This window comes from Chelonia mydas, chromosome 18 (genome assembly GCF_015237465.2).
Source record: "Chelonia mydas isolate rCheMyd1 chromosome 18, rCheMyd1.pri.v2, whole genome shotgun sequence".
Lineage (NCBI taxonomy): Eukaryota > Metazoa > Chordata > Testudines > Cheloniidae > Chelonia > Chelonia mydas.
Window position 1 is genome coordinate 5517652 of NC_051258.2, and position 16359 is coordinate 5534010.

Genomic DNA, 16359 nt, shown 5'->3' on the forward strand with positions numbered 1-16359 from the left:
CCTTCAGAACCAAATCTTTGGAGGTTTAGCAAGCTTCCCCTGACCTCATCACTGTCACCAGAGACAAGAATCAAGAGCCCCGTGGGAACTGGCTGCTCCCAACCAGACAGAGCTGATTCTGGCCACCAGAGCCATAGAGGTGACTAATCTAGTGTCAACAGCTGACACAGTTCAGCTCCCCTCGAGCTGCATCCTGTCAAAACCACAGCAAAGAAAACCAACCAGGAGACGCTGCAGGAACAATGCAAAGGGGGGAGGGGGAGCCATGCTGGGTCCAGTTCAGTTACCACAGTGTAAACTGACAGCCAGGGAGACTGCTCTGAGCTGGCCCCAGCAGGTGTGAGAGCAGATTAGGGTGCACTGTACACAGCTCACCAGGGGATTTGTCAGGAGACCAAAGGTTTTGGCAGTGTCATAACTCCACTTCATGAACACTGCCACAAACGGGAGGGCAGCCCCTTCACAAACGTGCTCGAGGACAGGGAGGCTTGTTCCTGGTTGTGGTTTGGAACCTCTGTTATATGCCATCATGTGCCAGCAATGCCCCTCTGCCATGTACATTGGTCAAACTGGACAGTCTCTACATAAAAGAATAAATGGACACAAATCAGATGTCAAGAATTATAACATTCATAAACCAGTCGGAGAACACTTCAATCTCTCTGGTCACGCGATTACAGACATGAAAGTTGTGATATTACAACAAAAAAACTTCAAAACCAGACTCCAGCGAGAGACTGCTGAATTGGAATTCATTTGCAAATTGGATACAATTAACTTAGGCTTGAATAGAGACTGGGAGTGGCTAAGTCATTATGCAAGGTAACCTATTTCCCCTTGTTTTTTCCTACCCCCCCCCCCCGAGACGTTCTTGTTAAACCCTGGATTTGTGCTGGAAATGGCCCACCTTGATTATCATACACCTTGTAAGGAGAGTAATCACTTTAGATAAACTATTACCAGCAGGAGAGTGGGGTGGGGGGGGAGAGAAAACCTTTTGTAGTGGTAAACACCCATTTTTTCCATGCTTTGTGGGTATAAAAAGATCTTCTATACTTTCCACAGTATGCATCCAATGAAGTGAGCTGTAGCTCACGAAAGCTTATGCTCAAATAAATTGGTTAGTCTCTAAGGTGCCACAAGTCCTCCTTTTCTCTTTGCGAATACAGACTAACACGGCTGTTACTCTGACATCTGTTTGTGGATTGGCTGCATTAGTACGTGCAGCCGCCTTAGTTCTATCTACCTGAGGTCCTGACCCCCCCTTGCCATGGATCTGAGTGCCACAGTCTGCAATGGATGTAGCCTGTGAGGCAGGGCGCGACTATTATCCCCAGAGGGGAACTGAGGCCCACAGATTAAGTGAGTTGCCCAGGATCATACAGGAAGTCTGTGGCAAAGCAGGGAACTAAACCTGTTGTGACCACTGACCCATCCTTCCTCTGACATTAACCAGCAATCTGAGAAGTGGTGTTATAACAGCCAAAAGCCTAGTCCAGACCTCAGCCCTTATGAAGCTGAGCTGCTCGTGAATGAAGCCAGGGTCCATTCACTGAATACGAAGAATAAACCTACATGTAGCTCAGCTGTCTCCTTTGCTGGGCACAGGCCGAGCCAGGGGAGCTGTAGAAACAACACTTCATGATCCTGTATTTCAAGGCACGATCTATGGCCTCTCTTTTCCCATTGTTAATTCCGTCACCCCCCACTCAACTACACCCACTCCTAGCTCACTTCATTTACTGCAGTTACTGCTGGGGCAGCATCCAGTGGTCAGGAGAGAAAAGGGAAACCTAGATGACTCTTCATTTCCTTTGCAGCAAGAAATCCAGCACCTCTAGCTTGACTTGGCTTCTGCAGATCATGCCTGCAGCTAACGCTGCCGGGCCCTACGCTGATGCATGTCTCCAAGGGTTCCATGTGTAACGCCTGCTTTCCTTGTGTCCCTCACGCGTACAAACACAGCCCTGCCACGTTCACAGCCCCTGCCTACCCCCATCCTCTGCCTCCTCGTCAGGGATCTTTCCTCTTGGAAGAGCGGGCTGGGGTGCCATGGTCTTCGACAGGGAGGCAGGGCAGGGAACAGCGTGTTTTCCTGCCAGAAGCATAATCTCCTTGGCCGGATGACAGAGCTCCTACCCCAGACTCACCTCACTACACTGGGGTAGCTTCAGCTCCCTCTCAAGCATGTTCATCCGGGCAGGCTGCAGGGGACCCAGCCTAACGCTGGGAGCAAGAGAGACGTCCAGGCCTGCCCAGCTCAGAGATGCAGCTGGAGGGAGGCTCCTGGCTGGCTGAACGGCAGGGATCACTGGATTAGAGAGGTGAGGAAGAGGAGGGCAGCTGCAGCACTGGGTCAGACTAGGCTTTAGCCATTGAATGCATTTTCCTTGCCTCCTAGCATGACCTCCCTGAGACCAGCTGACCAGAGGGGATGAAATCCTGGTCCCTGTGAAGTCAATGGCAAAACTCCCACGGACTTCACTAGCTGGAATCCGACCCGAGAGTTTTCTCCCACCCAGGGGCCGCTCAGGCAGCGGGGCCTAGGGGGTGCAGGGGCAGACGTGGCATGGGGAGCAGCACACCACGTAGCAACAGCCCTCACCTGAGCATGGGCCAGAGCAGGGCTGGCCTTGGAGCCCGTTCTGAAGGACCAGGGCTGTAACCAGGTGGGCAGAGTGATCCACCCCCTAATCAGGGTGCAGGGGTAGCTGAGGGCTGGACTTTGGGGCCCAGCTGCACCAGCTCGCAGGGTGGGGCCTGCTACAGCCAGAGACTGAGGGAGCCCAGAACTTGCCTTTTGTGTTTTACCCTTTCCCGGCTTGCTGGAGTAGGCACATTCTCCTCCCTGCCAGCGCACTCCAAAGACCGCTCCTGCTCCATGGGAAGCTTAAGCCCAGTGACGCAGGCCGCATGCTGGGTCTTGCAGGGGTGCGGGTGCCTCCAGCAGCTCAGAGGAAAACAGTGTCTCCTCAAAGGAGACGAAGCAATCGAACTTGCACAGGGACCGGCTGCCTGAGTTCCCAGGTCAGGAGCGCTAACCCCAGGGGGTGTCTGAGAGGCACACAGGAGGCACTTGGGGCTGTGGGTTTACATGGACACAGCTACCATGATGCTGGGCACAGCGATCTCTCCCCCCTGCACAGGCTTCGACGTGGCTGCTGGGTTTCCCCTCTTCCTTGCATGTGGTTGTGGCTTAGCTGTTAGCAGGGCTGTCTGAGGACAGATGCAAACACTCAAGCAGCCTCCCCAGTCAGCCCAGCGGGGAAGCCCTCCGCCCACTCCCACCCCACCCCCCAATTATAACTGGTTCTTAAAGGGAGACTGCTCTGGGAAGGGGAGGGGCACTACCATCTGAGCTCCCTTAAAATGCTCCTGTGTCCGTTTGGTATGAACCCACACCTCGTGTCTAACCAGCAGCCCAGACTGTCTCTCCCATCATCATCTGCTTCAGAGAGGCTATTGCAAACATAGGGCCAAATCCAGCACTTTGGCCTTGAGCAAATCTCCCGGTGCTGTCAGGAGGAAGCTTGACACAGAGTAAGGACTGAAGGGTTTGGCCTGTGAGGGTAAAAAAAACTCCTGGCAGCACAAGAATGAGCTGCCAGGATGCGCCTAGCTGGAGGAAGCGCCTTTGATTCATGAGGGATGTTGCCTCTCACTAGTCGGTGTGTGACTGCAGGCTGCCGGGACCCCAGCTGGCTGCAGACTGGGGCTCTGAAGGGTGGCTGCTCACACGGCAGCCTGGGGTGAGGGACGTCAGATGGGCTTTTAGCATACACACATTCGCCAACACGCTGTAGAGACACTGTCCCAGAGCGGCTGTCTGGTCAGACCAGAGAAGTGTTGATAGGAAATTGGCAGCTCTGCAGGGGACATGCGGATGGTATATTGTATCGGTATTTAAGGAACCGAATCTAAATTTCCAAGAGCCCCAAATGCTGCCTGCAGCCAGCCTTGTCCCAGCAAGCAGGACCGGAGTGCCCCATTACCCATCTGTCCCCTCGTCCTCAGCCACCTGCTCCGGCTTTCTAGACCTCTCGCCACCTGCTCCCTCCCCTCCTGTTCTGGGTTGTTATACCACGCTCCTCACCATAATACCTGAGCACCGAAATATTGTACTCCAGGTAGCTCTCAGACTCAACCTCTGCATTGTCCCAGCTAACGCTGCTTTATAAGGACCATGTCCTAGCCAGTGGTGCCCCTGGAGCACCCATCCTCTGACCCCTTTACTGGCTTCCTACCAATTCACCCTCCATTACCTTCCCTGGTTTTCTGTCCATCGCCTCCCCATCATCCTCCGTCACCTTCCCTGGCTTCCAGTCCATCCCTAGCCACCTCCTCCACCACCTTCTCTTGGCTTCCTGCAGATCTCATTTAAAGCCGTCCCTCTCCGTGGACTCGCTCATCTTTCCCATGACCCTCTGCAGCTAGGGTCACTCTTCCTTGGGCTACTCCTATCTGGAATGGTCACCCCTCCCCTACCGCCTCCTCACTGAGTCACTTCCTTTGGGCTGCCTCTCACTGTGAATCATTTTGCGGTGCTGCACGTTACTGATGTGAGGATAACATCATGTACGGCACCGGGTACGCTTGCTAAGCCAGCCCCGTTAGAGAGGAACTGCCAATTCCAGGTCAGAACCATGGTCCCTTGAGTCCAATATCTCCCCTCCAAGCGTGGCTGAGACCCGATCTTGCACAGCAGAGCAGGGCAAAGAGTAAACAACCAAACCTCTAAACCAACATGCTGAGCTCACCTGGGGCTTTGCACTGTGGCTGCCCACATCCAGGCTAGGCTCACCCAGGTGCCCATCACCTGAGCTAACTCCACAGTAAAGGCGTTCCTATAGTTAGCAACACTCCCAGCCCCAAAGACGTTACAGCCTAAACCCACAAGACAGAGAATGGGCAGGAGAGGAAACAGAGGTGAAGTGACTCACCCAAGGTCACACAGCAGGTCAGTAGCAGAGCTGGGATTAGGCTTTAGGTCTTCTAAAGGCCAGGCCAGGACCCTATCAGCTGGTCCACACCCCTTCCTAAACAAGGGAGCTTGTTATCCCACACAGTCTGTTTGCACAGAAGGACCATGCTGACCCTCAGCTGGAGGACAGACTAATTCAAAGCCTTTTTTCAGGCATTCATGAATGAATGAACCCTTCTGACACACTGCATGGAAGGCAAGGACTATGAGGTCTCTTCTTACTGATGGGGAGGAACTTGAGGGACAGAGAGGTAAAGTCTGTCTAAGGCTAGAAAATTAGCCAGTGTCAACCTCGCCTCCCCCAGGGAGCCCTCAATCATGACAGAAGGTGGATTAATTAGACCAAACATTAGAAGTGTGGTAGGACATTAGCTTGAGCTGATGATTTAATGACTCCTGTTAGGAGTGGCTGAGCGTGCTCTCTGCATTGTGTCTGCCCCAAGGGGCCTTCCCTGTTCTGCCATGAGACCAGAGCCTATCTGGCATCTGTTGTTAGCCAAAGTTCTGTTCCTAGAGCCTAACATCACACAGCAAGAGAGGCAGGGCAGGGCCAGGAACGGAAGCCAAGACTCCCGACTCACAGCTCTGATAACTAGCAGACCCCACTGGCTGCAAACATCTTCTAGGCATGAGCAGAGAGGAAAAGTTCCCTGGGGAGGTAAAGGATGAACAATGAGGGCTGAACATGGTTGAGGAGGGGGATGGAACATGGCCTGCTGGTCAATGGAAAGATCTGGGGCTTTTTTGGCTCTGCCACGGATCCAGACTGTCACTGTATCTGTGCCTCAGTTTCCCTTTCTGTAAACAAGTTACTACAGACCTACTACACCAGGGTGATGAGACTGAATTCCTGATGCCTTGCTTTGAGATCATTCTGATGGATGATGGTCTGTAAAAAGTTAAGCACTTAAAGGGACTGGGGGTCATCTCAGATAGAAAACTGACGACACACACAACTTTACCTGAAATCTTTTTTGAAGCATCATTTAGCTGATGTGCAAAAGGCTCTAATTTTTGGTTTTAAAAACGTGCCTTATTTAATTATTGATCTGATCTACACTGCATGGGTACGTCGATCCAAGGCAGCTTACGTCAGTGTCACCGTGTGTGCGTGCGCGCATCTACACTTACATTTCACGCCCACTGATGTAACTGTCCCGTCTTGCTGACTTAATAGCACCAGCTCCCTGAGCAGTGTAGAGTCACGGTCAATGTAGTTAGGTCGATGCAGCGTCAGTGTAGACACAGTATTACTTACATTGACTGTTAGTGGCCTCCAGGAATGCCACACCCTGACAGCTCTGGTCACCCTTGTGAACTCTGCTGCCTGCGGCCAGCTGGCCAGGGAACCACCCCTCAGCTGACCATGCCAGATACACACTGAGCGTGGAGTACACCGGAGGGGTTGGATCTCCTGTGTCTGAGGGGAGGAGAGGTGGTGCAGGCACAGCTCCGATCCAGACGTAGAAACGTGGACAGCTACACGCAGATTGCTCAGGGCACAGAGGAGAAGGGCTACAAGAGCCCTGTGGATACTTCAGAGGAGCCAGAGACAGAGGCCCCCACCGTGAACAGCGAGGAGGAGTATGGGGTACAGGTGACCAGGGATCCAGCTGTGCAACAAGTCAGGATGGGGGGGGGTTGGCTCCAGCGCAATCCAGCCCGTCCTTACAGTCCAGCAGAGGGAAGCATGATGCTGAGGAGGGAACCTCTGGTAAGCAGGCTGTTTGCTTTGAACCCCCACAGCAGCAGGACACATCTGGTGACTTGCTTTTTTTACTTATGCTGGAAGAAAGAGTGAAACAACTGTGACAGAGTTCCTCCTCTGCCTTGGTGGGTCCTGCGCTTATTGGCAGATTCACTTGCCTCAGAGATTCATGGCAGCCCTCAGTTTGGCCACTTTTGCTAGTGGCTCAAATCTGCCACCCACTCAGCTAACCTCATCACTGGCCAGCATGGGGGAAACAGAGAACAATCCCCAGTCTCTGTGTCCCACCTAGTGGTCCGGGACAGGCCAGATCCCTTTCCAATTTAGTCCTTCCCTTCTGGTGTTTCTCACAGAACAGGTCAACTCCTCCTGTGTCCGATCAGGAGTTGGGGGGGGAACCCGGACCCACCCTCTACACCAGGTTCCAGCCCAGGGCCCTGTGGATAGCAGCTGTCTACAATGTCTCCTGTATCAGCTGTGTGACAGCTACAACTCCCAGGGCTATTTCCCCATGGCCTTCCCCCAGCACCTTCTTTATCCTCACTGCAGGATTTTCCTCCTGAAGCCTGATCACACTTGTACTCCTCAGTTCTCCAGCAGCCCACCTTCTCACTCCCTGCTCCTTGTACACTCCCCTACTAACTGATGGGAGGTCCTTTTAAACCAGGTGTCCTGATTAGCCTGCCTGCCATAATTGATTCTAGAAAATTCTTAATTGGCTCCAGGTGTCTTGATTAGCTTGCCTGTCTTAATTGGTTCTAGCAGGTTCCTGATTGCTCTAGGGCAGCCCCTGCTCTGGTCATTCACTGTACCCCACTGGTCTGGGTCTGTCATACAACCAAGAGAGGCAGAGTTGCGCTCTGCTTCTCACCCTTTCGAGTTAGGCCCTCGCCAAACACTGTGTTTATATGTCCTGTGAAGCCTCTGTCGATACCCTGATGACACTTTCCTGCCCGTAGTCTGCTATCCTCAGTTGCAGGTTTTTGCCTTATTTTTCCTGCCATGGTAGGAACCTTCCCTCACCACTCAGTGATTACTTCAGTGGGAACCGCTGCAGCACAGAAACTAGTCGCCCATGAACCTGGGCGGCCCTCTGATGCCTGCAGGAGCTGATCCCATTCAGCTTCCATTAACTCACTCCTGAGGACATTAGTTAAAATCACCAGCACCTGTTGAAAACGGTGCCAGTATTTTCAATTGCCCTATGAGCTATCCCCCCTCATTTCCTTGATTCACCGCCTGCCCCAGGGCCGTACTCACCAGGGCTGGTGCTGTGTCAATCCCAAGGAGAAGTGAGAGTGTAGTGCTTACACCTTCTGTGGCTCAAAGGGAGTGATTCAGTAACCTAAGTTTCAACTTCTGTCATGAATCCACCGACAACGGTACCTCTGTGTATTGTATCTTCAGCAGCTGGAAATGCGGATGGAGACTCTGTCAAGGCCACCCCAGCAGAATGGCTGAGCCAGCTAAGGAGAAGAAGGAAGAGGACTAAAGATGATATGTCCCAAGAGATCCTGCAAGTCTCCACTGCTTCAAATAACGAGCAAAGGGCTTGGAGATTCACCCTTGCAGACAACATGGACGGGGCAGAGCGGAGAGGAGAAAGAAGAGGGATACTTGCGCTTCTCAGGCAGCAGACAGACATGCTGCTGACTCTGGTGGACCTGCAGGTTCAACAATCCTGTGCTCGCCTCCTTCTGCAGCCCATGGGTGGACAGTGACCTCACTGTTGGGGGAGGCTAGCTCCCGACCGCTCCCCTTCTGCCCCCTCCCCTGCAGAAGCCCAGAGCACCCCCACCACAGGCCCTGGCCCCAGCTCTGGTGCTCTGTGCTGTGTAGCCATGGCAGCCAGCCCTGGAGCGCTTGGCGGTTGGGCCATCTCCAGCCCCGGTGTGCCGGGCAGCGTGGCCCCAGCACCAGCCGCCCTGAGTCCCTGCGGGAGGCAGGCCAGCCAGCCTGGGGTCAGCCAGGGCAGAGCACTGGGAACTGCAGGAGGAGACCTGGCCTGGGGGCAGAGCGTGGGCAGGGCCACACTAGGCTGTTTGATGAGGCACAGCCTCTCCCTGCCTACAATACCCACCGCCCATGCTGCAGCCCATCACAGAACTGCATATCGGGACCTCCCTATATCCCCCCCACACCCCCACATTCCATGGGGCGTCCAGGGCTGCTGCACTACTCCTACCACTCCACCCTGGGGGAGAGTACAGACCGTCACAGCCACACATAGACTGACCTGTGAAAGCCATGGTTGGTGTATGTGCATCTGAAATGGAAATGACTGTTCTTTTTCCCTTCATTCATTAAGTTATAAATGTTTTTCTATCCACATTGTTATGCAATAAAAATGTGGTTTTGGAAACATAATTCATCTTTATTAATTCACAGACTCTGCTGGCTGGCTCTGACCTCATTCACAGATAGCATCAATGGGGGTACTGGCAATGTTCTCTTACTGCACACACAGCACTCACCCAAGGGTTCACACAGGGCTGCAAAAGAGCATGACCAGGCAGAGCACTTGACAGCAACACACACTACTCTGACTCCCTGCACCCTATAGCTCTGCACTGAGCTCTTCTTGTGTCTGGCTGGTCAAAATCAGCAGACAGCCACTTCACCTCCACCTTCCCCTTCTCCCCCCCGCCCCCCCAGTGGAAACTTTTCCCCCTTTGCTTCACAGCTATTATGCAGGATCCAGCAAGCTTTGGACTTTTTTTTCGCGGACGTCAACCTCGTGAGTAGACAGCGCTAGCAACCCTTCAGACAACCAAAGGCACATTCAACTTCATCCGATGAAGTGAGCTGTAGCTCACGAAAGCTTATGCTCAAATAAATGGGTTAGTCTCTAAGGTGCCACAAGTACTCCTTTTCTTTCAACTGTCATTCTGCACCCGCTCAGGCTGTCGTTGAATCTCTCCTTGGTGCTGTTGAGGTGGCTCGTATGAGCTGTGGGAGCAAGGGGTAGGCTGGGTCTCCTAGGATCACTATTGGCATTTCAACCTTGCCAGTGGTAATCCTCCAGACAGGAAAGAAAGTCCCTGCTTGCAGCTCTCTGAACAGTCTTGTGTTCTTAAAGCAGGTGCATCTCTCACCTTCCCTGACCAGCCCCCATTGATGTTAGTAAAGCCTCCCTCGTGCTCCACCAGCGCTTGCATTACCATGGAAAAGTAGCCCTTTCTGTTGACGCACTCTGTGGCAAGGTGGTCTGGTGCTAAAACAGGGATCTGCATGCCAGCTATCACCCCACTGCAGTTTGGGAACCTCATTGCTGCAAAACCATCCATGCCCTGCACAGAGCCCAGAGTCGCAACCCTGTGCAGCAGGAGGCGATCCATGGCCCTGCACACTTGCATCACAACAGCCCCGGCGGTGGATTTCCCGACTCCAAATTAATTGCTACCGGTCAGTCGCTAATCTGGCATTGCGAGTTTCCACAGTGCGCTTGCCCCTTGTTTTTCTACTGTCAGTGCAGCTCTCATTTTGGCATTCCTGCGCTGGAGGGCTGGGGCGAGCTCTGCATGCAGATCCAGGAATGCGACCTTGCACATCCTCAAGTTCTGCAACCACGGCTCGTTATCCTGGACGACAATGTGATTCCCCCCAGCCAGTGCTTGTTTCTCAGGCCCGGAACCAGCACTCCACCATCTGAGGCTGCTCTGTGAATGCCGCCAACAAACTCGAATGGTTTCTTTCTATGTCCCACAGCAATCTAGCCTCCAAGAAATCATCATGTTCCTGCAGCTCCTCTTGCAGCTCTGCAAATACTGCAGGATCAGGCACCCTGGACTCACAATGTTCATCACAATAGTGCAGAGTTGTGCGGGATCCGTGCTTCTGTCCCAGATGGCAGACAGCAAGAAGGGTTTGTATGGGTGATTTTGAACAGAGGTGTGAAACATTATGGGATGCAGATGAAATTATGGGATGGAGAACACTTCATTATGGGAAGTTGAACCCATGCTCCCAGTCACCCCTGCGTGGCTTGTTTCGGCCCCATGAGGCATTGTAAAACCTTCTCAAAACACCCTGTGCTACCGTGGTGGTGAGTTACCCCGTGGGATAGCTACCCAAGTGCACTGCTCTCCGCATCAACACCAACGCTCCTAGTGAGGACGTGCACCGCAGGCACAAGGAGCGTAGTGTGGACGTGCACAAAGGATGGAATAACTGCAGGGACTGTATGTCTGTCACTTAGCCCCACATAATTTCAGAGTTTCAGAGTAGCAGCCATGTCAGTCTGTATCCTGCTATCTGTAAGTAGTCCTGTTCTTTTTATAATTTCGGAGTGTAGAACTATCAGACCAATTAGGAATTGACTTAAAAGACAAACCGACATCAGCCTCCTTAAAACTGAAATACCTGTCCAGGGAGCCTCTGGCACCAACTGAACTGAAGCGGTTTAAAATCACACCTTTGTGCAACTTTCTCATGTAGATCTGCCCTTCGATCTTCTATGGGGGGGGGGGTAGTGCCCCTCCCCCTTACCCCCAGCTCTGCCCCAGTGAATAACCCTTGGAGCTTGCATGGACCCTTTTCTTTTCCGCTCCCTGTCCAGCCCAGCCACGAAGCCCCCAAACCTCAGGGATTTAAAATGAAACGGATCCAAAGAGCGAAACAAAGGACCCCGGTGGCGAGGCAGCCCGAGGAGCGGTGGGAGGGAAGGAGCGCGCTGGGGGGGGCGGTGCAGGGGCCGGGGGGGGCCGCGCCGCGGGTGGGCAGGTGAAGGAAGGGCCGGCTGGTTTCCTGCGGGGCTGCGCAATTCCCCACGCAGCCGTTCACCTTTTATGGTAACGCGGCGGCTGCGGGGCGGCGTGCGAGGGGCAGGCTGCGGGGGGGAGGAAGGGGCGATGATGTCAGTGGGGCGGCTCTGCCGCGGCTCCCCGACCCCCTGCGGGAGGCGCGGCCGGGCAGGAGCGCCAGGGGCCGCGGGCAGCCGTGCGCCGCGCAGGGGCCGGGGCTGGCGCACGCCGCCGCGCAGCCAGGAGGGACCTCGGGCAGCCGCCGCCGGCCCAGGTGAGGGGGAGCAGGGGGAGCCGGGCTGGCTGGCTGGGGCGGGGCTTTGCTGCCCCTCGGCTGCCTCCCGGCGCTGGCAGGGGCGCGCCCCGAGCCGGAGCCGGAGCCGGAGCCGCAGGGCAGCCTGGCACCCCGAGCTGGGACCCAGCCGGCGGGCGAGGAGCGCAGCGGGCAGATGGAGAGGCCACGGGGTGGGGCTGGTCGGAGCCGGGCGGCCCCGGGGGAACGCGGCCTCCCGTCTAGACTCTAGGAAAGGGGCCGGGCCAGGCGGAGTTGGGGGATACCCGCCAGGGGGCTGTGTAGCCCCCCTCGAGCTGTGTTTATTGTAGGAGCCGTTTGTCTAACCCGGGGGTAGGCAACCTATGGCCCGCGGGCCGAGCTGATTTTCAGTGGCGCTCACACTGCCCGGGTCCCGGCCACCGCTCCGGCGGGCTCTGCATTTTAATTGAATTTTAAATGAAGCTTCTTAAACGTCTTAAAAACCTTATTTACTTTACATACAACAATAGTTTAGTTCTGTGTCATAGACTTATAGAAAGAGACCTTCTAAAACGTTAAAATGTATCATTGGCACGCAAAACCTTAAATTAGCGTGAATAAATGAAGACTGGCACCCCAGTTCTGAAAGGTGGCCGACCTCTGGTCTAACCCTTTGTTTTTCAGATCTGCTCATTGCCCCAGGGGATATTGCTGGAGTGACTGTGTGGGAGGGGAGGGGACAGGCTCCTGTCTAAGCGCCCCAGGACTTGGGGTGGGGGGTGGCTGGGTGGCAAAGGGGGGCCCTGTCTCTAGGTGGCTGTTCTCTCCTAGCGGGAGGTGCTGGAGGGAGCGATGGGGGAGTGTAGGGGGCTCCCCACCTCTCCCCACAGGAGGCACTGTAGGTGATATTATGGGGTCACTGCTTGGGTGCAGCTCAAAGATGATCCAATCCATTTCCCCCCAGCACACACATTGGTGAGGCAGAGATAGGAGCCATCTGTAATCCCCAACAGTGGCTAGGCAGTGCTGGGATATGGGACAGCTGTTTTAAATGTGCTGTTAGATTAGCTAGATGCTGCGTCTCAGGGGGGCTCAGATGTCCCATTCCAGCCTGCATTGGAGGGGTTGCGGAAGGAGCTTGGGCTGTGGAGGAGATCTCAGCCTTGTTCGGCAGTTTCCTCACCAAGAGCCATGTACAGAAACCCTTTGCCAGCCTCTCGCCCAAAGGCCAATGTGCTTTGCAAATGAGCCACAGCTCTCAGCGCACTGGAAGGAAGGTCCTGGCCCAGTGATTCTCAAACGTTTGTACTGGTGACCCCTTTCACATAACAAGTCTCTGAGTGCGACCCCCCCCCCTTATAAATTAAAAACACTTTTTAATATATTTAACACCATTATAAATGCTGGAGGCAAAGCGGGGTTTGGGGTGGAGGCTGACAGCTCATGCCCCCCCCCATAATAACCTCATGACCCCTGGAGGGGTCACCCCAGTTTGAGAACCCCTGATCTAGCCCCATTTGGCAGCTGGGGAAACCAACAGAAGAGCTGTCTAATCTCTTTCCCAAGGGTACGTGGTGAGTTAGCGTCAGAGGCAGGAATAGAACCGGGGAGTCCTGACTCCCAGTCCCCTGCTCTAACCTCCAGACCTGCTGCTGCAAATGTTGTGAAGCGTGTGCCGACGGTGGGCTCTTGGGGGCCTGTGCGTCTGAGCTTGGCTGTAAATGCTAAGAACTGATAACTGGGCAGGCTGAAGGGGGTGAAAAGCACCGGCTGTGCTGTAATAACTGCTCCTGGGGCACAATAGGCACTGGCTAGTGGACAGAAGACCGGCTTCCTTCCAAGGCTAGGGGGACCCCAGCAGAGCCAGCTCTCTTGCCAGTGAAGCCTCCTAAGGGAAGACACCCCTCTGTTGTTAATTGGGAGTCCCTGTTGGGTTGGAGACCGATAACCCATCCAATGCCTGCATTACACCCCATCCAAACAGCAGCTGCAGTGAGCCATTAGGCTGGGCTCTGCAGGCTCTCTCCCTCCACCCTTTAAGGGAGCTGATAACCTTATGACCCCCGGCCTGGCTGCTATCCGATTCCCCCGGGAGGAGGGGACTGTGAAGCCTGAAGAAGCCGTGAGCTCTGCAATGAGGAATGTAGCCAGCATGTGGTTCATATTCATCCCTGAGTTTTGCTGTGGTGCCCTGCATACTCTGTCCAGCCAGCCTAGCCGTTCAGTAGCCAAGGGGCAACTTGGCTTGTTAGGGAGAAATCTGATGGCCACCAAAGCTAGGTTTAAGAAGTAGCTGGGTGGAGGCTGGCCATGAGATAGTCTTCAATAACCTTAGTTTGCTTTCCACTGACTCTCCCCTAGGTAAGAACCACACCCTTCTTTCCCCACCTTAATCAGGTGCTTAGTCACAGGAGCCTTGAACACACAACCACTGTGTAACTAATCTCTAGATAAGATACATATCTGGTGCCCATTGCCTTGGTATCTGAGCACCTCCCCCTGTTTAGGGGGTTTATCCTCACACATCACTGGAAGACCAGGCACACAGGGGGAGGGATAGCTCAGTGGTTTGAGCATTGGCCTGCTAAACCCAGGATTGTGAGTTCAATCCTTAAGGGGGCCATTTAGGGATCTGGGGCAAAAATTGGGGATTGGTCCTGATTGGAGCAGGGGGTTGGACTAGATGACCTCCTGAGGTCCCTTCCAACCCTGATATTCTATGATTCTATGACTGTTATCTTCATTGTAGAGAGGGGAAACTAAGGTACAGATCCACTAAGAGATTTAGTAAAAAGAAAAGGAGTACTTGTGGCACCTTAGAGACTAACCAGTTTATTTGAGCATGAGCTTTCGTGAGCTACAGCTCACTTCATCGGATGCATAGCATATCGTGGAAACTGCAGAAGACATTATATACACACAGAGACCATGAAACAAAACTTCCTCCCACCCCACTCCCCCGCTGGCAACAGCTTATCTAAAGTGATCATCAAGTGGAGCCATTTCCAGCACAAATCCAGGTTTTCTCACCCTTCCCGCCCCCCCCCCCCCCCATACAAACTCACTCTCCTGCTGGCAACAGCCCATCCCCCTTTGAAACTTATTGAAACTTAGAGATTTAGATGCTTAACTCCCACTGTCTTGGTCACACAGGCAGTCTGTAGCAGAGCAAGGAATTGAACACTAGTCTCTCAAGTCCCAGGCTAGTACCCAAGCTGCTGGGTCATCCTTCCCAAGTTATTGGGGGTTTGTGTGATAAATTGTGCCCCTCGCTGGTACCTCTCCTGTGCACATGGTATATCCTCTGTGAGGTGCTGGTATTCCAGCAGCAGGGAATGTGGCATGGTGGTTGGAGGGGAGGGATTCAGAATAAGAATTTGGGGGGCAGGTCTGTTTCCAGTCACACACAGATGCTTAGGCATCCTGATGCTGTGGTGATGGGTGCCAGTATGAGAACATGGGTAGACAGACTGTGGGTGGAGAGGGGCAATGGTAGGTTTTTAACGCTGAGGATCACGAGCACACAGGACCTCCCACAAGGATGTCGACTTGTATTGCCTGACTCCCCTCTGAGGCTGAGCACAAGTATTTATCCCTGGTATCAGTGGGGATGAGTACACAGGCTCTTTCTGCTCTAGCTGCAGGGGCTAGTCCAGTATTATTGGAGCAGCCGACCACAGTCAGGCAAAATCATCACTTGTGCCCTGTTTATTCCTGAAAGGCAAAGCAGAAAAGTCTGGGGAGGCCCGAGTGTTTTGTTCCATTCCTCTGTAGCACACGGACTCTCGGTTTCCTTTGAGAATAAATGCCAGATGCAGTTTTGGCCCCTGGGGGCTGGGCTGGGCACTGTATAAACATGGTTCCAGATGAAGTGCTTTCCAACGTAACTTGGGCAGTCAGTAAGGGAGGAGCCAAACAAGGTTAAAAAGAGTTTTAAAATCCAGCGCTCCATCCTGTGTCCTCGGTGCTAGAACTGATTGGTGAACAGAACAGTTGTTATGACATAAAGGTGCTCCACATGGTGGTTGGGGTAGGCAGGTGCCCGAATGTCCTGTAGTCTGGGAATCAGTGAGTGGCCACCCTAGTGCTAGGCCCTATGGGATAGGAGCTTCAGGACTCCCAGAATGCACTGGTTCAGCCATGGTTGCAAAGCACACTAGGTGTGGACGCACCAAAAGGATTATGTCAATCAGGAACCTGCTAGACCATCAGAAGGACCAGCGGCACCACCAGCTGCTTCCTGCATCTGATGCCCCTGCCGTGGTTTCCGGGCTTAGCATAGGCTCATCCTGTGACGGAGCATAGTGGCTTTTAGGGGCTCGGAAAGGAGAAGCTTGTGGCCTGAGCCCCCTGCAGCCTGGCCTGGTAATGAGCTGGATGGGGGCAGGGGGAGCCTGTGCCACCTCCACGGGGACAGGGGTGCCCGGTCCATGCACTCCTGCCCCCTCCAGGCTGCAATGACAACTCCCTCCTGGGGAACTCTGGGGGCAGGGAGTGGAGCTGGATGTGGGGCAGAGAGAGGAGAGCAGGGCAGGGCGTAGGGGTTTCTATTCCATCGTTTGAGGTATTTTTTTTAACGTAAATGTACTAAAAAGAAATAAAACCACATATTTAATGGGTAACATGAACTAATCCGAAATTCTTCCCCCCAAATTGAAAATTTACAAAAGATAGA

General features: G+C 53.8%; 1 protein-coding gene across 5 annotated transcripts in view; it reads left to right on the forward strand.

Annotated features, from left to right (window-relative positions):
- Nucleotides 1-2197: 2197 nt before the first annotated feature.
- The window catches only part of FBLIM1 (filamin binding LIM protein 1), a 46031-nt gene continuing 31869 nt past the window's right edge, over nt 2198-16359 (forward strand). For 2 of the 5 annotated variants that reach the window (XM_043531874.1, XM_043531876.1), the window contains exon 1: nt 11530-11705. The gene's annotated coding sequence lies outside the window, so the exon portion shown is untranslated. Of the gene's footprint in view, nt 2325-11385; nt 11480-11529; nt 11706-16359 lie in introns of those variants that run through there. The other 3 variants (XM_043531875.1, XM_037881261.2, XM_037881260.2) reach the window with 3 other exon arrangements.